The sequence below is a fragment of the Erinaceus europaeus genome, chromosome 4, assembly GCF_950295315.1.
Source record: "Erinaceus europaeus chromosome 4, mEriEur2.1, whole genome shotgun sequence".
Taxonomy (NCBI): Eukaryota; Metazoa; Chordata; class Mammalia; order Eulipotyphla; family Erinaceidae; genus Erinaceus; species Erinaceus europaeus.
In genome coordinates, this window is record NC_080165.1 from 34,472,708 (window position 1) to 34,493,333 (window position 20,626).

At 38.7% G+C, this 20,626-nt stretch overlaps 1 pseudogene; it reads left to right on the top strand.

Moving 5' to 3' along the window:
* Positions 1–10,065: 10,065 nt before the first annotated feature.
* LOC103114574 (uridine-cytidine kinase 2-like) lies at positions 10,066–20,103 on the top strand (annotated as a pseudogene).
* The last annotated feature ends 523 nt before the right edge of the window (positions 20,104–20,626 follow it).

The window sequence follows — 20,626 nt, forward strand, 5'->3', positions numbered from 1 at the left end:
TGCCGGTCCTTGTACTTTGTGCCACCTGTGTTTAACCCTCTGCTCTACAGCCCGACTCCCTGTTAGGGTTCCTTTGTTCTTCTTCTTCTAGGTCTTGAAGATGTGCAATCAGGCTGTTTATTTTTGCTTTTTCTTGTTTCCTAATGTGTGCTTGTATGGCTATGAACTTCCCTCTCAGTACTGCCTTAGCTGTGTCCCAAATATTTTGATAGCTTGTGTCTTCATTTTCATTGAACTCTCGAAACATTTTGATTTCTTCCTTGATTTCCTCTTTGACCCAGTAGTTGCTAAGTAGTGTATTTGTTGAGCTTCCACATTTTAGGACTCTGACTAATCTTTTGTTGATTGTTAAGTGTTAGTTTCATTCCACTGTGGTCTGAGAAGATGCTTGGGATGATTTCAATGTTCTTGAATTTGCTGATCCTGTCTTTGTGGCCTAACATATGTTCTATCCTTGAGAATGACCCATGTGGACTTGAGTAAAAAGTGTATTCCAGTTTCTTGGGATGAATGACTCTGAAAATGTCCAATAGTTCTAGTTCATCTATCTCCTCATTTAGATCCCTTATGTCTTTATTGATTTTGTGCCTGGATGATCTGTCAAGTTGAGAGAGTGGGGTGTTGAAGTCCCCTACTATGAGTGTGTTGCTATTAATATATTGCTGTAGCTCTTTCAGTAGATGCTTGATGTATTTAGATGGCTTCTCATTGGGTGCATAGATGTCAATAATTATTAAGTCCTCTTGATTGACTGATCCTCTGAGTATTAGGTAGTATCCATTCCTATCTTTTTTTTAAATTTTTTTGGTGAAGCAAACTTTTATTTATTTTCAGGTGAAAACATTTAGCCTGATGGATTATTGCAGATTTGAGAAATCAGCACATAAAATAACTGGACAGTACATGGCTTACAGGTGCTTTTATCTGTGGAGACAAAGCTGAACTGTCTGTCCCAAGTCAGCACAGGGTGGAGGTGGGGGTGGGTATTCCTATCTTTTTAAATTTTATTTATTTTAAAGTGGTTGTGTAAAGAGACTCTCATGCCTGAGGTTCCAAAGTCCCAGGTTCAGTCCCCTGCACCTTCATAAGACAGAGCTGAATAGTGCTCTGGTAATAAAAAAAGAAAAAAAGAAAAAAAAAAAACAGGGTGGGGCAGAGATAATCCAGTGGTTATGCAAAGAGATTCTCACAGCCCTATGCTAGGCCACTGAGGTATAGATCTTCTCCTGAGTTTCCTCCTTAGTTCTCTGAGTTCTCTGTCCCCTGGTGTCAGCACAGTGCCTTCCCCCCTCCCCCCACCCCACTCCCTGCTGCTCCAAATTCTCAGGGCAGTAGCAATGGAGACTCATAGTTGCATCTGGTGAGTTTTAGGGGAGTCCTCTCCTCCCTTCAGCAGTCTTTTTGTTGGTGAGACAGACTGGAGGTGGTGTTTCAACTGGTAAACTTCCGGACTGTTACCAGCCATTTAATTTCTCCCTAGGCTCCCCTCTGTCCATGGGCCACACGTGTTTGCACTCACAGGTGATTTGGTGAGTTCCTGAAGTCGTTCTAGTCCTGTCTTGTTGCAGTCCCAGGTGGTCTCCTTCTTCTTCTAGCGTTTGCCAGGTGGTCTCCTTTGGTATTCCTAGCTGACCCTGAAAAGGAGAGAAGAGAAACACAGAAGAGAGCAGCTACTGCTGCTCTGTAGCCTCTCTCTCTCTCTCTCTCTCTCTCTCTCTCTCTCAGCCAGCTTTTTTTTTAAATTCTCAATAATTTTTTGGTTTCAATTTTATTTTTTATCGCTTTTCTTTGCATCCTTCTACCTTCTCTTTGCTTTGAGCTAATTTTAATCTTCCTTTATAGATTCTTGAGATTGAAGTGTAGATGGTTGATTTATTGGTTTTACACTTTTCCTATGTAAACATGTCATGTTAAAATTTTTCTGCTTGACACTGTTTTAGGTACATGACACAAATATTTTGGTATGTTGTTAGGTTTTTTTTTCAGTTTTATTCAATTTATTGTTTTTTTATTTCACCTGAGACTGGTCTACTGGCAGATAAATTAATTAGAAGTATATTATTTATGGCTACTGAGGATGGTAATGTTATTGTGTAGGCACTAACCTCTAGTGGCAAAAAAAAAAGTATTATTTAAAGTGTTCAAGGGTTTTCCTGTTATCAGTTATTATTGATTTGTAGTTTGATTCCATTCTGCTTTGGTTGGGTGGGGTGTTTTATAAACATCAGTTAGCTTCTGCTATATGTTGTAATAATCAAAGTTCATTCTAAGAAAACAGAATCCATTCTAACTCTATGTTTCTCAAAAAGAATTCCATGGAACCCCAATTTTTATCAGGCTATTTCAATGGATTTTTCTAGATCATTAAAAAAAATGTTCAATCATGTACTTGACATGCTATGTGATACTGGCATTGTTAGTGATAAGTTATTACCTATTGAACTTGTTAGATCATTTATAGGACAAGCAGATAACATCAGTGTTTCCTTTCTAAAGTACTTCTTCTAACTTCCTCTTAACTAGTGGTTGACATGAGGAAACAAAACAAGCTCTGCTCATGTATCATAGAAAATCTACAGACATTTACTAGAAAAGGGTGATTGTTGCAAGACAGAAATTAGCTCCTATCTCCCCACCCCCACCACCTGGTCTTTGTTGTAAACACTGCAAAACATAAGTTAGAAATTAATTATATTATAAAGGCTTTGTATTATTTGTAAATGTAATGATTTTTTACTTTGTTCATTTTATAATTTACTAGCATGTTCTACATGCACATCTAGTAATTCAAAGTGGCGCTATTTAGATAGAATGCAAGATGGAAAGAGAATTGTTAAGATAAGGTCCCCAGACAATTTGATAAGGTTATTGGGAGAGAGCTAGAATTTTCTGAGACAATTTGTTTCAGGGAATCAAGAGACACCAAAGAAGTTCACCTTACAGGAAGAACTATTTAGCAATATAACTATTTGACAATATCTACAGGAACAAGAAGTTCTAGCTATCCTATCCTATTATGTCTTACTGGGGCAAGCAAGTGTAAATCCAGTATTTTCTCTGGCAAAATTGTGAATGTTAACCACAGATCACAGTCATTTGACAAGAGAAGGGATACAACTATTTTTCTTTTTTGCCCTTGTTTTTTATTTAGTGTTGTAGTTATTATTGTTGTTGTTACTGATGTTGTCGTTGTTGGATAGGACAGAGAGAAATGGAGAGACGAGGGGAAGACAGAGAGGGGGAGAGAAAGATAGACACCTGCAGACCTGCTTCACCACTTGTGAAGCGACTCCAAGCGAGTCCCCTGCAGGTGGGGAGCCAGGTCTCAAACCTGGATCTTTATGATGTCCTTGCGCTTTGCCCACGTACACCTAACCCACTGCGCTGCCGTCAGACTCCCCTGGATACAACTATTTATGATGGCCATGAGAACAGTAAAACAGGTGTAATAAAAAAAATAATAAATAAGAACACTTACACACAATGAAAAGTCTCAAGAAACAAGTTATCTAATAGCAAAATTTTCTGCTTAAAAGCCTCACAGATGGTGAAAACAAAGCAATAGGAAGATTCCACTGTTAAAAGAGTAATGATAAGTGGGGCGGGCAGTGGTGCACCAGGTTGACAGTGCACAAGGACCCAGGTTTTAAGCCCCTAATTTAAGCCCCACTTCACAAGCAGTGAGACAGTGATAAAGGTATCTCTTTTTCTCTCACCCTCTCTACCTCTCCTTTCTCTCTTAATTTCTTTCTGTCTTTAACTAATAAATGCACAAATAAATACTAAAACAAAGAGTAATGATAAATGAATATATTAATGACAGGTCACATGCTCCTGAGAATATTTAGTGTCAAAAACTGAACAACAGCCTCTCCAGGTACATTATGAAGTTGACCTATTTCTCCAATAAATATCATTCTGCAGCACATGTGAGATTTGTATATGGTAGTGAAATTCAAAGATATTTCTTCTACTGCAAAATGCCATTCCCAATAAGCCAAAGCCCAAAATATACTCAAAGTCTGGTCTTCCTGTCTGGTCACAGAAGAATTGCCTTGGAGGAATGATACTGGTATATTCATCATTGCTTGTAAGTGGATGTCTCCCTGAGAAATTTTACTTCTTTTGACAGTATTACACACATTGTTTTCTTCATAGGCAGGGGTAGGGAATGATGTTAAAGTGTGTCGGTGATAAAATGAAGAACTATCTGGATACTACTAAATTTGATAACTACTAAACAAAGTTCAACTTATTCAAGAATTTTTACAAAGTTGTCTAGGGAGCTGGACAAACTACTCAGACCTTACCTACTCAGTGAAATACAGGGGCTTAAAGAGAAAGAGTTCTCTTCAGTTTTAATGGAAACTAAGTCTTTGGAAAAATCATTTTGCAAAGAAAAATACTAAAATGATTCTACTACTCCTTATGCTAGAGAATGAAAAAGGAAACTGGTAAGCCTCGAGTCTTACAGGAAATATTCCTAGATGAATAGTAGAACAAAAATCAATAATGATCCAATGGACTATCACTCAACTATTATGCATAATCAATTCACCTTTTAGAGGGGACCTTGTGTTGATGCACCTCTTTGAACACACATGTAACAATGTGCAAGAACCTGGGTTGGAGCCCCCGGTTCCCACCTTCAGGGGATTGCTTCACAAGCGGTGAAGCAGGTCTGCAGGTGCCTTTCTCTCCCCCTCTATATCTTCCCCTCCCCTCTCAATTTCTGCTCTATCCAATATAATGGGGAAAAAATGGCCTCTGGGAGCAGTGTATTCGTAGTGCTAGGGCTCAGTATATTCACACTGAGTCCCAGTGATAAGCCTGGAGGTATAAATAAATAAATATTGTGTTAAGTGAGATAAACCAAAAAGAGAAGGATGAACATGGGGTGATCTCATAGACAGAAACTGAGATATAACAAAAAGGGGAACACTCTGGAGTACTGGAACTAGGTTTGGTGTGTTGTACAAGTAATGAATAAATGAACAGTAAATAAATGTTTTTCAATATAAAATTGTGTCTAAGGCCATAATACTTTTATGCATACTGTGTTGCTTGTTTTAGAGGCCTTAATGTTTGATATTATCAGTAAATTTTCATGTTGGAAATAATATTATTTTAAATAGAATTGTGGCCTTTATTTACATTTAAGAAGTACATCAGTAAAAGATTTTTCCATTTTAGTTTAAATCAGTTTTATAACAGAAATGTACCCTTTTTTCTTGCTTTAACAAAAAAATAAATATTCATTAACTGTCTTTTTATACACAAAATACTGACAAAGAGATATTTTTAGTTTTAAATAGAGTAAAAATTACCCTGACCCATACCATATACTGAATACTGCAGTTTAGTAGCATCTCATGGCAATTTTTTTACTAGTCTCTTGACATTTCTAAAATATAGAAACACATAAAAAGTTTTTTTTTCCAAATCAATTTATGGGTTAATGAAGGGTTAATGGTTTATAGTACAATTACTGACACATGGGTGCAATTCCTCATCTCCTCATGATTTGCACCAGCAAGACATTCTTATGCCCAAGTTGGGTCCCGTTCCATCATACACCAGGGCTCCAAGGCTCCTCCACCCCTACCCTTCCCCCTCCTTCCCCAGAGTCCTTTGCACTAGTGCAATACACTATACCCAGTCCAGGTTCTACTCTATGTTTTCTCTTTCTGTCCTTGTCTCTGAATTTCCACCTATGAGTATTCACCTTCTCTTTGACTTATCTACCTTAACATGATCTCTTCAAGTTCCATCCAAGATGAGGCAAAGGAGATAACTTCATCCTTTTTTAACAGTTGATTAGTATTCCACTATGACAATTTATCTTGTGGGAGTAAATCCAGAGGGAGCAGAGAAACCCAACTAATCTTCTTCTTCTAGCGTTTGCCCTTCTTCCGTAGCCAGTCAACAGCGTCAGGTTGAAAGCTGTCAGGAGCTGCTTGTTGCTGGCTTTGAAAGTGACTGGGATCCATGTGGATTCAGTCAGCTAGGAAGGATTGTCAGTTTCCCCAATGAATGGGTACTCACGGGATGCACCATGAGAAGGTCGATCCAATGCATCCCACCCAACTAATGATACCTATGCATACCTATACTCATAGCAACACAATTTGTAATAGCCCAAAATGCTCAAAAGTATTTTATATTTAAGGTGAATCTGATGTGTCTTCCACATCCATGTTAAGCCTGCTTTGGACTTGATATCCTTTATGGGACAAGGAAATACACATAAGAGATTAATGGCAAGTTTATTCAAACATGTACACAGAAAAATGATCACCCTTTACTCAAAAGAGATTAACAGTCATTGTGGACAACTTACAGATCATGCAAACTTCTGCAGGAATTAGAGATGTATTCACTTTTAAGCACAGAGGCAGACTTATTTTAAAGATATACAGTGGAGAAAGGAGGCTTTAGCCAATTTGAACAAGAAATGATTTACTACAGCCTATTAAGTGACTTACAGAAGTATAGGCAGACTTGAAAAAAAGAACCCCCCCTCCCAAATAATAGAGCTTTTCTCCAAAATAGTACATTTTAAAATCACTTTCACTTATTATTCCTTGTGTCCTATAAAAACTGAAATTGTATGTCTCATGACTATGGAAAAACTTTGCAGTTAACTTGGTCCATTTATTTGCTGACAGTCTCCAATATACTATAGAGTTTAATGAATTCTTTTCCCTTCCTTCTTGCCATTAACAGAAGCTATCATAGAACACGGTTGTAAGAAAAAGAAAGAAACATCAACAAAATATTTCTATAAAGGACAGACTGAAAATAAATTCACGAAGCCCCTGTCAATAGAAATTTAAAGCACAAAATTTTATTTTCTTCTTAATCTGTTGCTATGAAGTGTCCTCATTTCTAGAATTAGAGTGAATCTGACAGCTTTGTGTTGATGTTCACATTACTTATTACCAACACCTCTCACGTCTATCCTGAAGCAAAAATAAATTTCCCTTTTTAAGCTTTTGATGATAAAAATCTCATCTGAAGCCTCATAAATGATCCTTTATTATCTATATTAATAATGAATAAATGTCTTTTGAATACCTCTGATCTTTTGCATTAATAGCACCAGATGTATTATAGATAACCTTTTGATTTAACAGCACAAACTCTAAAACAATATTAACAGTAAAGGACTGATCTTCCTAGAGTCATGAAGGTCAAAATTGTAAACATTTCTTTAGGTTCGATGTGTCAATTAAGTGACACTAACACCTAGCCATTTATTTTTAAGTATATATGCATATATGTAAGATAGAAAGAGTGCATGAGAAACTACTGAACCCATAAATTTTTATTCTGTACAATATTTTATAGAGCATCCCATGTTCCTCTCCAACTTTTTTCTAGTGAGAGCTAAATGTTCAATGGAGACATACTTTAAAGTATCCCTGGATGTTCTGCTTTATTTATAGCCTCCTGTTTAAAATAAAATTGGTTTCATTATATGCTATTGCCAGTTGCAACAATTACAGTGTGTATAGATTTAAAAAAAAAAAAAGGAGGAGGAGGAAGAGAAGGAAGTGGAGGAAGAGAAAAAGGAAGTGGAGGAAGAGAAGAAAGATCACGTGTGAGAAAATTCAGAATTTTTACTTGGCTCCATTGATTATTCTTCTTTTATTAAACATGTCCCTTACTCCTTTCCAGGTTTCTACAATAAAAAGTGTGTCAGGGATTGAGAGGTTGTGTTGTAGAAACAGAATCACAACAGCCCAGATCCCCTGACTCAGGCAGCTTTCTTCGCCATAATTTAACTTCAGCCACTTCTACCTGCTACCACTCTTGGCGTGAGGACTGAAAAGTTTGCAGCCCCCACTTTAATTATGACTGTGTGGCAGAGCATGAGCAGGGAAGAAACTGGATAAAGAAAAACAGCCTCTGGGAACTGAATCCCATGGCCTGATGCCATACAATGTCTCACTGTAGAGACATACTTGTCACTCTGTGTGTATATTCACTCTCTAGGAATATTATGCATCAGAGTATCTGAAGGTTGATTTCCTAGAAGAGTGGTTTATGAATTCAGAATGAAGATAAGAAAAAAAGACTGATCGTGATACAGGTTTCTACTCTGCTACTTTCCCTTTTCCTACTTCAAAAGTCCCAGAAAATGACCAGAATTTATAAGAAAGTTACCTCAGAATAAATTTTAACCAATGTGTTGCCTCTCTGAAAACTACTCCCCCCGCCAGCCCCACCTTCCCCATCTCTTCACAGCACATGATTGATTCTTCTGTTCCTAGGCCAAATTTTTCTTTTTTTTTTTCATTTATTTCAGGAGTGAGACACCACAGCACCACATTATTGTCTCTATTTTTCCCCTTCCCTTGTCATGATTTCAGGCAGAGCCAAGTCTTGATCATGGGCCTTGTGTATGGTAAAATCGAACACTCTACTGGGTGAGCTCTCTCTTAGATCCTGTTTTGGATCTCTTTATTTTTCAAATAAACTTGTGGGGCCAATGATATTCTTCTGTGAATAAAGTTCACGGCTTATCATCAAGTCATTAGGGTTTGTCTAGCACCACCTGGGAGCACCATGGACAGCATGGATGGCTTAGTGGTGCCTAGTATTTTTACCTCCCTGCTTCTCTTCTCCTCACCCTCTCTCTCTCAAAAAAAAATATCATATATATATATATATATATATATATATATATATATGATCTAAAAAATGGAGTAAGTAGATTGTTCTGTCATATTATTTGAGCTCCCGGGATTGTTCCTTAACACCATAAAAAAAAAACAAAACATTTTAGAATAGATTTAGATTTACAGAATTTTTGTGAACACATTTCTTTAGTTTTATATACATTGTATACATTGTCCTTTTTCTATTCCAAGCGACCTTCCAAGATCCCATATAACATTTAGTCATCATAACTTCTTAGATTCCTCATAGTTTTTCCAGTTTCTCAGATTTACCTTGTTCTTGGTGGTCTTAACAGTTTGGGGCATGTTGGTCAAGTATATTGTTAGGATGCCTCTCTGTTGAAATTTGTCTAAAGTTTTTCTTTTCATTTTTTTTTGTTTGTTTATACTAAGGAATGAACACTGGGGGCTGGACAGTGGCTCACTAGGTTAAGCTCATATAGTACAAAGAACAAGGGTCCACGCAAAGATTCGGATTTAGCTCCCGCTCTCTACCTGCAGGGGGTCACTTCACAAGTGATGGAGCAGGTCTGCTGGTGTCTCTTTCTCTCTCCTTTTTTATCTTCCTGTCCCCTCTCAATTTCTCACTGTCCTATCCAAAACTTTAAAAAATGGCCACAGGAGCAGTGGATTCATAGTGCAGGCACCAAGTCCCAGCAATAATCCTAGAGGCAAAAAGCAAAAAAAAAAAAAAGGAATAAACATTTATTCTGAAGTTGTACGTCTGAATTACTCTCAGGTCACCCTATGCAAAGCCAGTTAACAGTAGATGGTCATGCCTTATATCCTAGAACTCAAAGAAAACACTTATTTAAGCATTGAGGTCAACTTATTGATGTAGTAGTTGAATAAATTTCATTTTGCTAAATAAAATACGTAAATTCATTAAATAAATGTGAGCCAACATTTCATCAATTGCTTAAGTTTGAAGTCATTATTACTTATAGATACACTTATAATCAAACTTCCAGTAAAGAAAAATTTGTGTGATCAGAACTTTCTACTGTAGAGATTAAAACTCATAGATAGTAGTAGGTGGAGTTTAAGAGCCAAAGGAAAATGAAACTTGTGATAGAGTCACTGTCAATGTTTACTCAACAGTTAGTGTGGGAGTGTGCGGCTATGTCAGGGTAATAATCATAGAAGTAAACTGCCAGGGGCCGGTGGTGGCGCACTTGGTTGAGGGCACATATTACAGTGTACAAGGACCCAGGTTCAAGAACCTGGTCCCCACCTGCAGGGAGAAAGCTTCACAAGTGGTCCCCTTCCTTCTCAATTTCTGACTGTCTTTATCCAACAAATAAAGATTTTAAAAAATTTTTTTAAAAAAGAAGTAAACTGCCATTTTTTACCACATCACATCAAGTGTTCTTATATGAACATGATTCAGAACTCTGATGGTGACTTGGATCATAACCTGGATAAGGTAGTGTCTCTCTGGTGCCTCCACTCAAATGGGACTCTTCATCTCCCACTGTCTAATCTATTTTATTTGCTATGTGAAGTCTATACCTAAGAAGCCAAGAGTTATGCTCCATCTTGCTCCATCTCCTTGACATCAAAATGTTTACATAAATAAAATCTGTGTGACATTATTTTGCATGGGAGATACGCCTTTTTTTTTTTTTTGTAAATGTCTGTTTTCTAGAGTTTCAGTTTCACATGGAATGAAAACTTTGGTTCATCTCAGAAACATCAGATTGGGAATAAAGATGAGGTGGGGTAGATAGAACTTGTGTCATTGATATCAAACTGTCACCCTGTTCCTAAATATGTCTCTGCTCAGTCACTGGGTATCAGAGAAAGTTGTGTAAACAGCTCAAGTACAAAACTAAGCAGAAGTATTTGAGAGTTTTAATTGACTATAAGCAATATAGAATTCCTCTTGAAGGTAGATGGAGCAAAATCAACATATTATGTTAAGCTGACTGATCCTCTTAAGATGTTCATCCCAGTTTCTGGTACCATACCAGTAAGTGAGAAAAGGAGAAATAAATGTGGCCAGAGAAACTGACCAGAGTGAAGTTATGCTGAGATAGTGTGATTCTTGAGGGCTTCTGGCTTTGAGCCACTATGTGGCATTGTAAAAAGTAAAACTTCTGTTGAGCTTTGCAGGGGAGTTAAGAAATGCTGATTTATTTAAGTATATAAAAACCAGTATGGGAAAATAGGAGAAAGAGGCAAGCTAGAAATGTGCAGGAGTCGTGAGTCTTTTAAACTTAGTTCACCAGTGTTCAGCTTCAACACATGCGGGCCCTAGGGGGAATGGCATTTCACAGGTCAGGGGAGAAGACAGAGACAATTTGACAAAGGGCAAACAGGAAAAGAAAGTGACTTCCACCAGACACTCATTTAAATAAAACCCCATAGCCACAATCCCTTCTGAGTTTGCTGTTGTATGCTAATTATGTTCATGTCTTATAATTCCTTTTGCTCACTGAAAGTAAAATCAGTGTTTCCAACAATGTGTAAACCCTGAGGAGATTCTGTAAGTGATACTGGCCAAGAAATTGAAGTTTGATAGTGTTGCAGCAACCACATGACAGCTCAACATATATTCAAGGATTCAGTAACTTAAGTCAGGAAATACAGATCCTCAAGTCATGAGCCTGAATAACTCTTGGGGGGGGGGGGGAGGAATGTTTGCTTACATACTGCAAAGGGGGAGGGGCTAGATCCACTCAGATAAGGTTTTTAGTCAGGACGATTTTGATTGGTGGAAAGCTGGTAAAGTAGAGATGACCCAATCCTGGGAGGGCTTGATCTTGTTTAAGTGGCATCATCTGTGGCAGTGAATGCATCTGGGGAGAATTTAAATACCAGGTTCAATTGGGTGTGCCTAGAACCTGACTCTCAACAGTCTCCTGGGTCTGATAGATTTTTACCCAGACTTACTTGGGATACCTCAATGTCTATGTCTATTTTTATCTCTCTCCCTCTCTCTTTTAATGTATTTGGTGGCTAATAATTCAGTATAGTCTTTAGGACATAGGTACAAACCTTTAATCTCCCCTTGATCGGTGTCTAGGAGACACAGGATCAGAACGTCTCTTCATCCTTCACTTATCCCCTCCTTCCCCAGAGTCCTTAGCTTTGGACAATACTCCACACCCAACTTTCATCTTATGTTTCCCTTACTGTTCTTTGGTCTTAAGTTCAACTTATAAGTGAAATCATTTGATAGTGGTCTTTCTTTTTCTGGCTTCTTTCATTCAATATGATATCAAGTTTTTCCCACACTATTGCAAAGGAGTTGACATCATCATTTTTAGCAGCTGCATATTACACCATTGTATATATATATATATATACCATAACTTCCTTAGCTATTCTACTGTCAATGGACCAAGGATTTAGAAGTTAAACTACAAAATATTAAACACTTAGAAGAAAAAATAGGTAGATCTCTCTTCCATTTGAGTTTCTGCAACAGCTTCAATGATTCAAATCCAACTGTAAGGAAAACAAAAGCAAAAATAGACCAATGGGACTATATCAAACTAAAAAGCTTCTGCATAACAACAGGAATCATTACTGTAACAAAGAGACCATCAATGGGATGGGAGAAAATTTTTATGTCATATATCAGACAGAGAACTGATAACCAAAATACACAATAAACTCACCAGACTCAACAATAAAAAAGACAAGCAACCCCATTGAAAAAAGGGGTAGGCCACTAGGGAAAGAGAGAGGCAGGCCGGGAGTATGGATCAGCCTATCAACGCCCATGTTCAGCGGAGAAGCAATTACAGAAGCCAGACCTTTCACCTTCTGCATCCCACAATGACCTTGGGTCCATAGTTCCAGAGGCTTAAAGAATAGGAAAGCTATCAAGGGAAGGGATGGGCTACGTAGTTCTGGTGGTGGAAATTGTGTGGAGTTGTACCCCTCTTATCTTATGGTTTTGTCAGTGTTTCCTTTTTATAAATTAAAAAAAAAAAAAAAAGAAAAAAGAAGAAATAGGGGTAGGGAGGAGATATGGGCAGAATCTCCTCCAAAGAAGAAGTCCCAAGGGCAACAGACACATCAAAAATGTTCAAAGTCACTATGGTCAGAGAAATACAAATAAAAACAACAAGGCCACTTTATACCTGTGAGAATGTCACACATTAGAAAAGACAGAAACACCAACTGTTGGAGAGACTGTGGGAGGAAAGGTGAGAATGTAAATTGGTCCAATCCATTTCAGGACCACTCTTCCTTGAGTAGCAGAGTATGTTGCCTCCCTTTGGAGAGTGGGGCAGTTTCTATCATTGTTGTTTTACACTGGGATCAAGATCATGCAGAGGCCCACAAGAGGGTTTATGATGTTGTTCCTACAAAGATGACCAGCAGTGATGGAGAGAGGGGTCTGTTAGAGGTCTAGGGCCATAATATCTATGTGGGAATCCCTGGATTCTCTCACTAAGGCCACAGATGATGGGGTAGTCTAGTAGTGACCAAAAGAACCATCATTAAAGTGTGCTGGTCTCTTTCCCTTATCCAGCTTTTGTAGTCCATTCTTTATCTGACAGGGCTAGCCTTGAAGTGATTGAGGGAAGTAGGTGAGGATGGTATCTAGGTCTAAGTGGAAACTATTTGATTAAGTACTTTATGGTATCTTTTTAGGTCTTTCTACTTGCTTGCTGCACTTATGGAGTCACTGTAGACTAGTGCACTTTCACTTTAAGGTATATGTTTTCCCCTAAATTATGGATACATGTGCATTTGTGCCCTATCTCATGGGCCCTGGTCTATATCTAGGTTCTATAACTTTGTTAGGAGATATGTCATACAAAATGCAACTTAGGAGTCCTATGAGCTAGGAAAGACCTTACCAAAGTATTGGAGTTGGAGGGTTGACATCCTAGGCCTGATGTGTCTGGATACAGTCTGAAGTGAAACATGTTAAGGTGGTACTAGTTGTATTGATTTGGTTGTGATCAGCAGATGCTGTATCAAATAGTATGGTTCAAAAGAAGCATGAGGGAAAACTAGCAAAGCCCCAGAGGTTCCAGTAATGAGCGAAATATGGGTTTTATAGAGAATGAGGAAAGTTATTTCCTGTCTTAGAGTTTAAGGCAATAGATTATTATTATTATTACCAAGTTATTTGAAAACCTTATTTAATTTGAAAATACCATGGTTAGGATTTTCTGTACTATGCAAGAACTTACCGTGATTTATATCATTTAATGCTATTTACAAATAACTGTATTTTATATACTGACTAAAACAGTTGCTTCTCGTCTCCCTAATTATAGATGATTTAATACTCTTTTTAAAAAGTCATTATTAGGAATACATTAATAATTTAAGCCCAGTGTTAGAATTCAATCCGTTTACTAATTTGAAACCTTAAGTGCTCGAAGGAATATATATACTCAGAACTGAAGTCTATGGACTAAAAAGCTCGATACATTCTATTTTCCCCTCTCATATAGATTAAATAGTGATTTATAAGACTACAAGTTAACAGGAGTAAATATTAACACCATTTCCACCACCAAAGGTCTGTGTCCCTATCCCCATCTCTTTACAGTGAAGCAGAAAAATCTACCCACCCTTCCAAGAGTTTTGTACTTTGGTGAAATACTCCAAACTCAGTCAAATTCTGCTTTTCATTTTCCTTTCTGTTCTTTCTCAACTTCTGTTTATGAGTGGGATCATCCCATCCTTATCTTTCTCTTTCTGGCTTATCTCATTTAACATAATCCAAGATATGTTGAAGAAGGTGGATTCATTATTCTTAATATCTGAGTAGTATTCCATTGTGTATAATACCACTACTTTCTCAGCCATTCATCTGTTGTTGGGCACCTGGGTTGCTTCCAGGTTTTGACTATTACAAATTGTGCTGTTATGAACATAAGTGTACACATATCTTTTTGGATGGTTGTGTTTGACTTCTTGGGTTATATAGGAGAGGAATTACTGGGTCATATGAAGATTCATTTCTAACCTTTTCTTTTAATTTTTAAAAAAGTTTTAATATCTTTTTTACATTTATTTATTGATTCCCTTTTGTTGCCCTTGTTATTTTATTGTTGTAGTTATTATTGTTGTTATTGTCATCACTGTTGGATAGGACAGAGAGAAGTGGAGAGAGAAGAAGAAGACAGAGATGGGAGAGAAAGATAGACACCTGCAGACCTGCTTCACAGCTTGTGAAGCGACTCCCCTGCAGGTGGGGAGCTGAGGGTTCGAACTGGATCCTTACGCCAGGCCTTGTGCTTTGTGCCACCTGCGCTTAACCTGCAGTGCTACCATCTGACTCCCCATTTCTAACCTTTTGACAGTTCTCCAGACTGCTCTCCACAAGAAATGGACCAATTTACATTTCCACCAGCAGTGCAGGGGCTTCTTTTTCCCCACAACCTCTCCAGCATTTGTTGTTGCTGTCATTTCTCATGTATGACATTGTCACAGGGGTGAGGTGATATATCATTGTTGTCTTTATTTGCATCTCTCTGACAATCAGTGACTTTGAGCAGTTTTTCATGTCTGTTCATCTTTTGTATGTCTTCTGAAGTGAATATTCTGTTCATATCCTCTTCCCATTTTTGAGTTGACTTTTTGTTGCTAAATTTGGTGAGCTTTTTCTATATTTTGGTTATTAACCTAATAAGTATGTAACTAAGAAGGTGCATATAGGCATTTAGATAACAAGTGTTAAGATTCAGCTGAAGGGAGCTAGAAGAGATATAATTTAAGAATTATGCAGGATTCTGGGGCCATGCCTAAGTTAAGACTGATTTCTATAAGACTGCTGTATCTCAGATTCCAGTTGGAGGACAACAGTTGAAAATCTTCTGAGAAAAATGTGCATAAGTGAAGAAATGAAGTCATTTATGACATCTAGGTATTTTTTGGTCTCACTCAGCCTATCAATATAGCCTTATCTACCCCCTACCTTTTTTCACCACTAAGTGAAATTGGACTATTAATAGTTTCAAAGTATCCTCTTCTTTTCTAACATTCCTTCTGATTTCTTTCATAGTTTCTACCTTATCCCCACAAAGACAGCTTGATGAAATCCTCCATGGTGAAATCTATGTGACTTCATCAAAGCGTGAATCAAAATGGAATTTTCCCTTCTCTGAAATGTCATGTCATTCTACCTGTGTCTCTGTGTTCATATAATATTCTGTTTTATCGAAATGAAAAATCCATAGGCACATGAATGAGAAAACTGCTGCTGGTGGACTCTCACTTCCGTATTCCAGTATCCCAAGTGGCGGGGTCTGATTACAGCCAACCTGCTCTCACCTTTATTGTCAGCACCCTGATGGACACTGTTTGTTTGTTTTTAATTTTTTTATATTTATTTATTTTTCCCTTTCTATTGTCCTTGTTTTTTTATTATTGCTGTAGTTATTATTGTTGTTATTGATGTCATCATTGTGAGATAGGACAGAGAGAAATGGAGAGAGGAGGGGAAGATAGGGGGAGAGAAAGACAGACACCTGCAGACCTTCTTCACCACCTGTGAAGTGACTCCCCTGCAGGTGTGGAGCCCGGGGCTGGAACCAGGATCCTTAAGCTGGTCCTTGCGCTTCGCGCCTCCTGCGCTTAACGCACTGCGCTACCGCCCGACTCCCGATGGACTCTGTAACCAATCAGCTTGTGCTGTGCCCAGTCTGAAAACAGATAAAGGCTGGGTGCTGAGGTACAGGGGGTTCAGGTTTGGTAGAAATCGACCTGTAACCCATATAACTTCCTGCCCTCCATGCGGCCTCAGTTCTCCTTTGGTTACTTTTGAGCTGTAACACTGGAGAGCAATATTATGGTATTTTTCATAACATTATAATAGAAGAATTTTCATATACCGAGTGTATAGCTTGTTTACATGAATCGGACCCAAAACTCAGTGGGAATTGTAACAATGTATCAATCTCCTGTCACATGATCAATCCTTTTATCAGTCTAGGCTGTGTGTCATGCAGGGACACAAAATATGCTAAAGGGACTTAGGAACTGAGCACAAGGTGAAACAATGCTTCTGAACTCTTTCTGTTGCTGGTTTCTTTGTTGCTGTCTCTGACATGATTTCTTTGATTAGGAAATAGGAGAAACCCCCACCTCCCCCAACACAGCGTTGTGGCCCTTAGCCCTTCATCCTCATGCTGCATGACTGTTCTTTCTAATGGGTGTTGTTGGGTCGCTTGTGGCCCCCCACAGCTTCTTTCCTTCCTCCACATTAACCTGCATTTTCTGGGTAATGGTGCGGTCCTGACAGCACTAAAACTCTCCAGTCTTTCTTTATCACCCCTCTGGCTGCCAAGCTCCCTGTAGGACTTCATCAGAATTAGCCAAGTGAGAGCTCAGAGGTGAGGCTGCTTCCACACAAGCAAAACCAAGAGGGAGAACTGGTTTGGACAAGTCGGACCCTCAATCTTCATCTCTAATGAAAAGTCAAGTAGGTGGGCCTCTCCTGTAGCTCATGTCCCTGAAATGCCCAAACTGGAAGGACTACTGAGGAATTATTTTATCTCTACATGAAACCACTAGTGCAATTTCATAAGACTACTAGTGCAAGGCCACTTCTTTGGACAGCAACCCAGGAAGCAGCAAGAGAAAGGATTCACATGCATTGTTTCACCTCGTGCCCAGTTCCTAAGTCCCCTTAGAATGCTCTGAGTCCATACATGGCACACAGCCTGGTGAATAATACTTATACTAATACCAAGGTTATGGAGACACCCTAATAATAAGAAAATAAGAATAGGAATAATAAGAAAAGACAAACTTCATATATGTACAATCTTGGGAAAAATATAGAAATGTCATTTTTATTGTCACCAGGGTCATCATTAAGGATTGCTGCAATGAAACAACCACTTCTGGAAGTTTCTTTCTTTCTTTTTTTTTTTTTTTTTTTCATTTTATGTGATAGAACAGAAAGAAATTGGGGGGGGGGGATAGAATAGAGAGGGAGAACGAGAGCCACCTATAGACCTGTTTCACCACTTATGAGACTTCCTACCCTACAGATAAGGAGCAGGGGTTTGAACCTGGGTTCATACACATGGTGATCTGTGTGCTCATCCTGTCCTCCCATTTTGATATGACTAACATAGAAATATTTGCACTTTGTGGTCTGGGAGGTGGCACAGGGGATAAAGCACTGGATCCTCAAGCATGAGGTCTAGAGTTCAATCCCCAGTAGCACATGTACCAGAGTAGTGCCTGGTTCTTTCTGGCTCCTCTTATCTTTCTCATTAACAAATAAATAAAATCATTAAAAAATGTTTGCACTTTTTGTTATAGCTCTGTGTTGTGCTTAAATGAGTGATTAAAGTTAAAGATGAATTATGGTTTTTTTTCTTACAAAATATTTTGCTCTGAATTTATTAACATTTTATTGAATGACAAGTAATTGTCAATAATAACCTAGTGATTAACTTTGTAAAATTGAAAATAAATATAAAATTATATTTTACACAAATGCTTGCACACAGGTATGTGGCTATAGGTAACTATCATTTATATAAAATAACTACAGACTTGTAGTCATGTCCAGTAACGTAGGAGAGATGAGTTAGAATGTTGAGTAAAGTGGTCCAGGAGATGGCACAATGGATAAAGTGTTGGATTCTCAAGCATGAGGTCCCAAGTTCAATCCCCAGCAGCACATGTACCAGAGTGATAACTGGTTCTTTCTCGCTCTCCTTCTATCTTTCTCATTAATAAATAAACAAAATATTTTTTTAAAAAAAGAATGTTGAGTAAAGGAGAAAAAATTAGGGAACTGGGCTGTAGTGCAGTGGGTTAAGCACACATGTGGAAAAGTGCAAGGACCCACCCAAGAATCCCAGTTCAAACCCCCCAGCTCCCTACCTGCGGGGGGGTTGCTTCACTAGTAGTGAAGCAGGTCTACAGGTGTTTATCTTTCTCTCCCCCTTTCTATTTTCCCCTCCTCTCTTGATTTATCACTGTTCTATCCAACAACAACAATAACAATAACAACAACAAGAGCAACAAAAAAGAAAAAATAAAGGTAATTTTGAAAATGAAGTGTCCTACTTTAGAATCAGAGCTCCAAACTCTTAGTTGTATACAATAAATACACACTGCACAGAAAGAATCATTATGTGCTATATAGAAATGACAGAGCTAGGGCTAGACCCAAGTCTTACAATGCTAAGACACGTGTACTTTTGCATGAAGTCTATTTAAAAAAAAAAAAAAAAAAGATCTAATAGGCAAAGACATTTCTACTGAAATTAGGCATGTTACAAATCATTGAGAAGACTCATCGCCTCAAAGTCAAAATCAAGTAGCGCCTACAATTAGCCAGATAAGTCAGAAGCCAAAACTCCCCTTTCTTGCAGAGATTTCATAAACACAATACACCACTCATCCTAAGTGCCCACATTCACTAGATAGTCGGGAAGTAGGAGAAACCATGAGCAGAGGAGTTTCTTTAGAATGAGCGGCCCAACATTATGAATAGGGGATCATTAAAAAGGAGTATTGAGTGATAAAAATCTCTTTGATTCTACCATTGTGGAATCCATTTTGCCTTACGTATTCATAGATTCATTTGTCTATATCCACCAAAGTCTACAGACTAGGTGGAAGAGAGAAAGTGTACTAAAGCCATATCCCTTCAGTAATTAATTGAGAAATATGACATAGGCAGTAAAGAAGGAAAAATAAATCCAGAGACACCATAGAAGGGGGGGGGGAACGAGGGTGGAGAGGGCCCAGTGGAGCCTCCAGCAAGCTGAGGCACCGCCAGCAGTTAGTTTTCATCTGTGCAAAGATAGTGCGTCTTCTGGGACAGAATGAGGTAGACTGTCACCAGAAGCAAGTAGGCATCCCTGAAACAGGACGGCTTCTACCGTGTCCTCACCTCTGAGCAGAAGGCCAAAGCCCTCAAGGGCCAGTTCAACTTTGATCACCCAGATGCCTTTGACAATGAACTCATCTTCAAGATGCTCAAAGAAATTATGGACGGGAAGACAGTGCAGATCCCAGTGTATGACTCTGTCTCTAATTGCGGAAGGAGGAGACTTTCACCGTGTTATCCTGCCGACGTGGTGCCCTTTGAGAGGATCCTGGCCTTCTACTCCCAGGAAGTGCAAAACCTGATCCAGATGAAGCTTTTTGTGGACAGAGATGCTGATACCCTGCTGTCCCGCAGAGTATTGGCGGACATCAGTGAACCAGGGAGGGACCTAAGCAGATCTGATCTCAGTACATCATTTCTGTCTAGTCTGCCTTTGAAGAATTCTGCCTGCCAACAAAGAAATATGCTGATGTGATCATTCCAACAGGTTCAGATAATCTAGTGGCCATCAACCTCATTGTGCAGCACATCCAGGACTTCCTGAATGCATGGCTCTCCACGCTAAACACCAATGGTTATCTCAGTAGCTACACTGCTTCCCACGTGAGACAGTTCTCTGAGTCTAACAGCCAGCCCCACTGACCCAGCCTACAACACCTGCTCTGCTGGGAGTTGTCGCCCCGGAACATATGCTTTCCAACCTCGTTGTATTCAAGAGAACACCGTGGAAGTGAAATGCCTTTGGGTTCTTCCTTTCTTTGGTTTTCTTTTTCATTTCCTTCTTGGAATCTTGGGACAGATTGCAGGAGACAGAATGTGACTCTTGAATTGAAGTCACAAAGTGTGCCAACCACAACCGGCGATGCCTAATCAATGACAAATGCATCGTATAACCCATTATGAATGCATATGTGGACAGCAAGAAAAAACAAGGGAGGTGGATAGTGGTGAGCCTGGTTGTAATGCACAAGGACCTGAGTTCCAGGCCCCGATCCCCACCTGCAGGAGAAAAGCTTCACAAGTGCTGAAGCAGGTCTGCAGATGTCTTTCTGTCTCTCTCCCTCTCTAGCTCCCCTTACTCTCAAATATCTGGCTGTCTCTATCCAATAAGCAAATAAAGATAATAAAAAGTTTTTAATTAAAAAAATAAGAAAAAAAAACATGA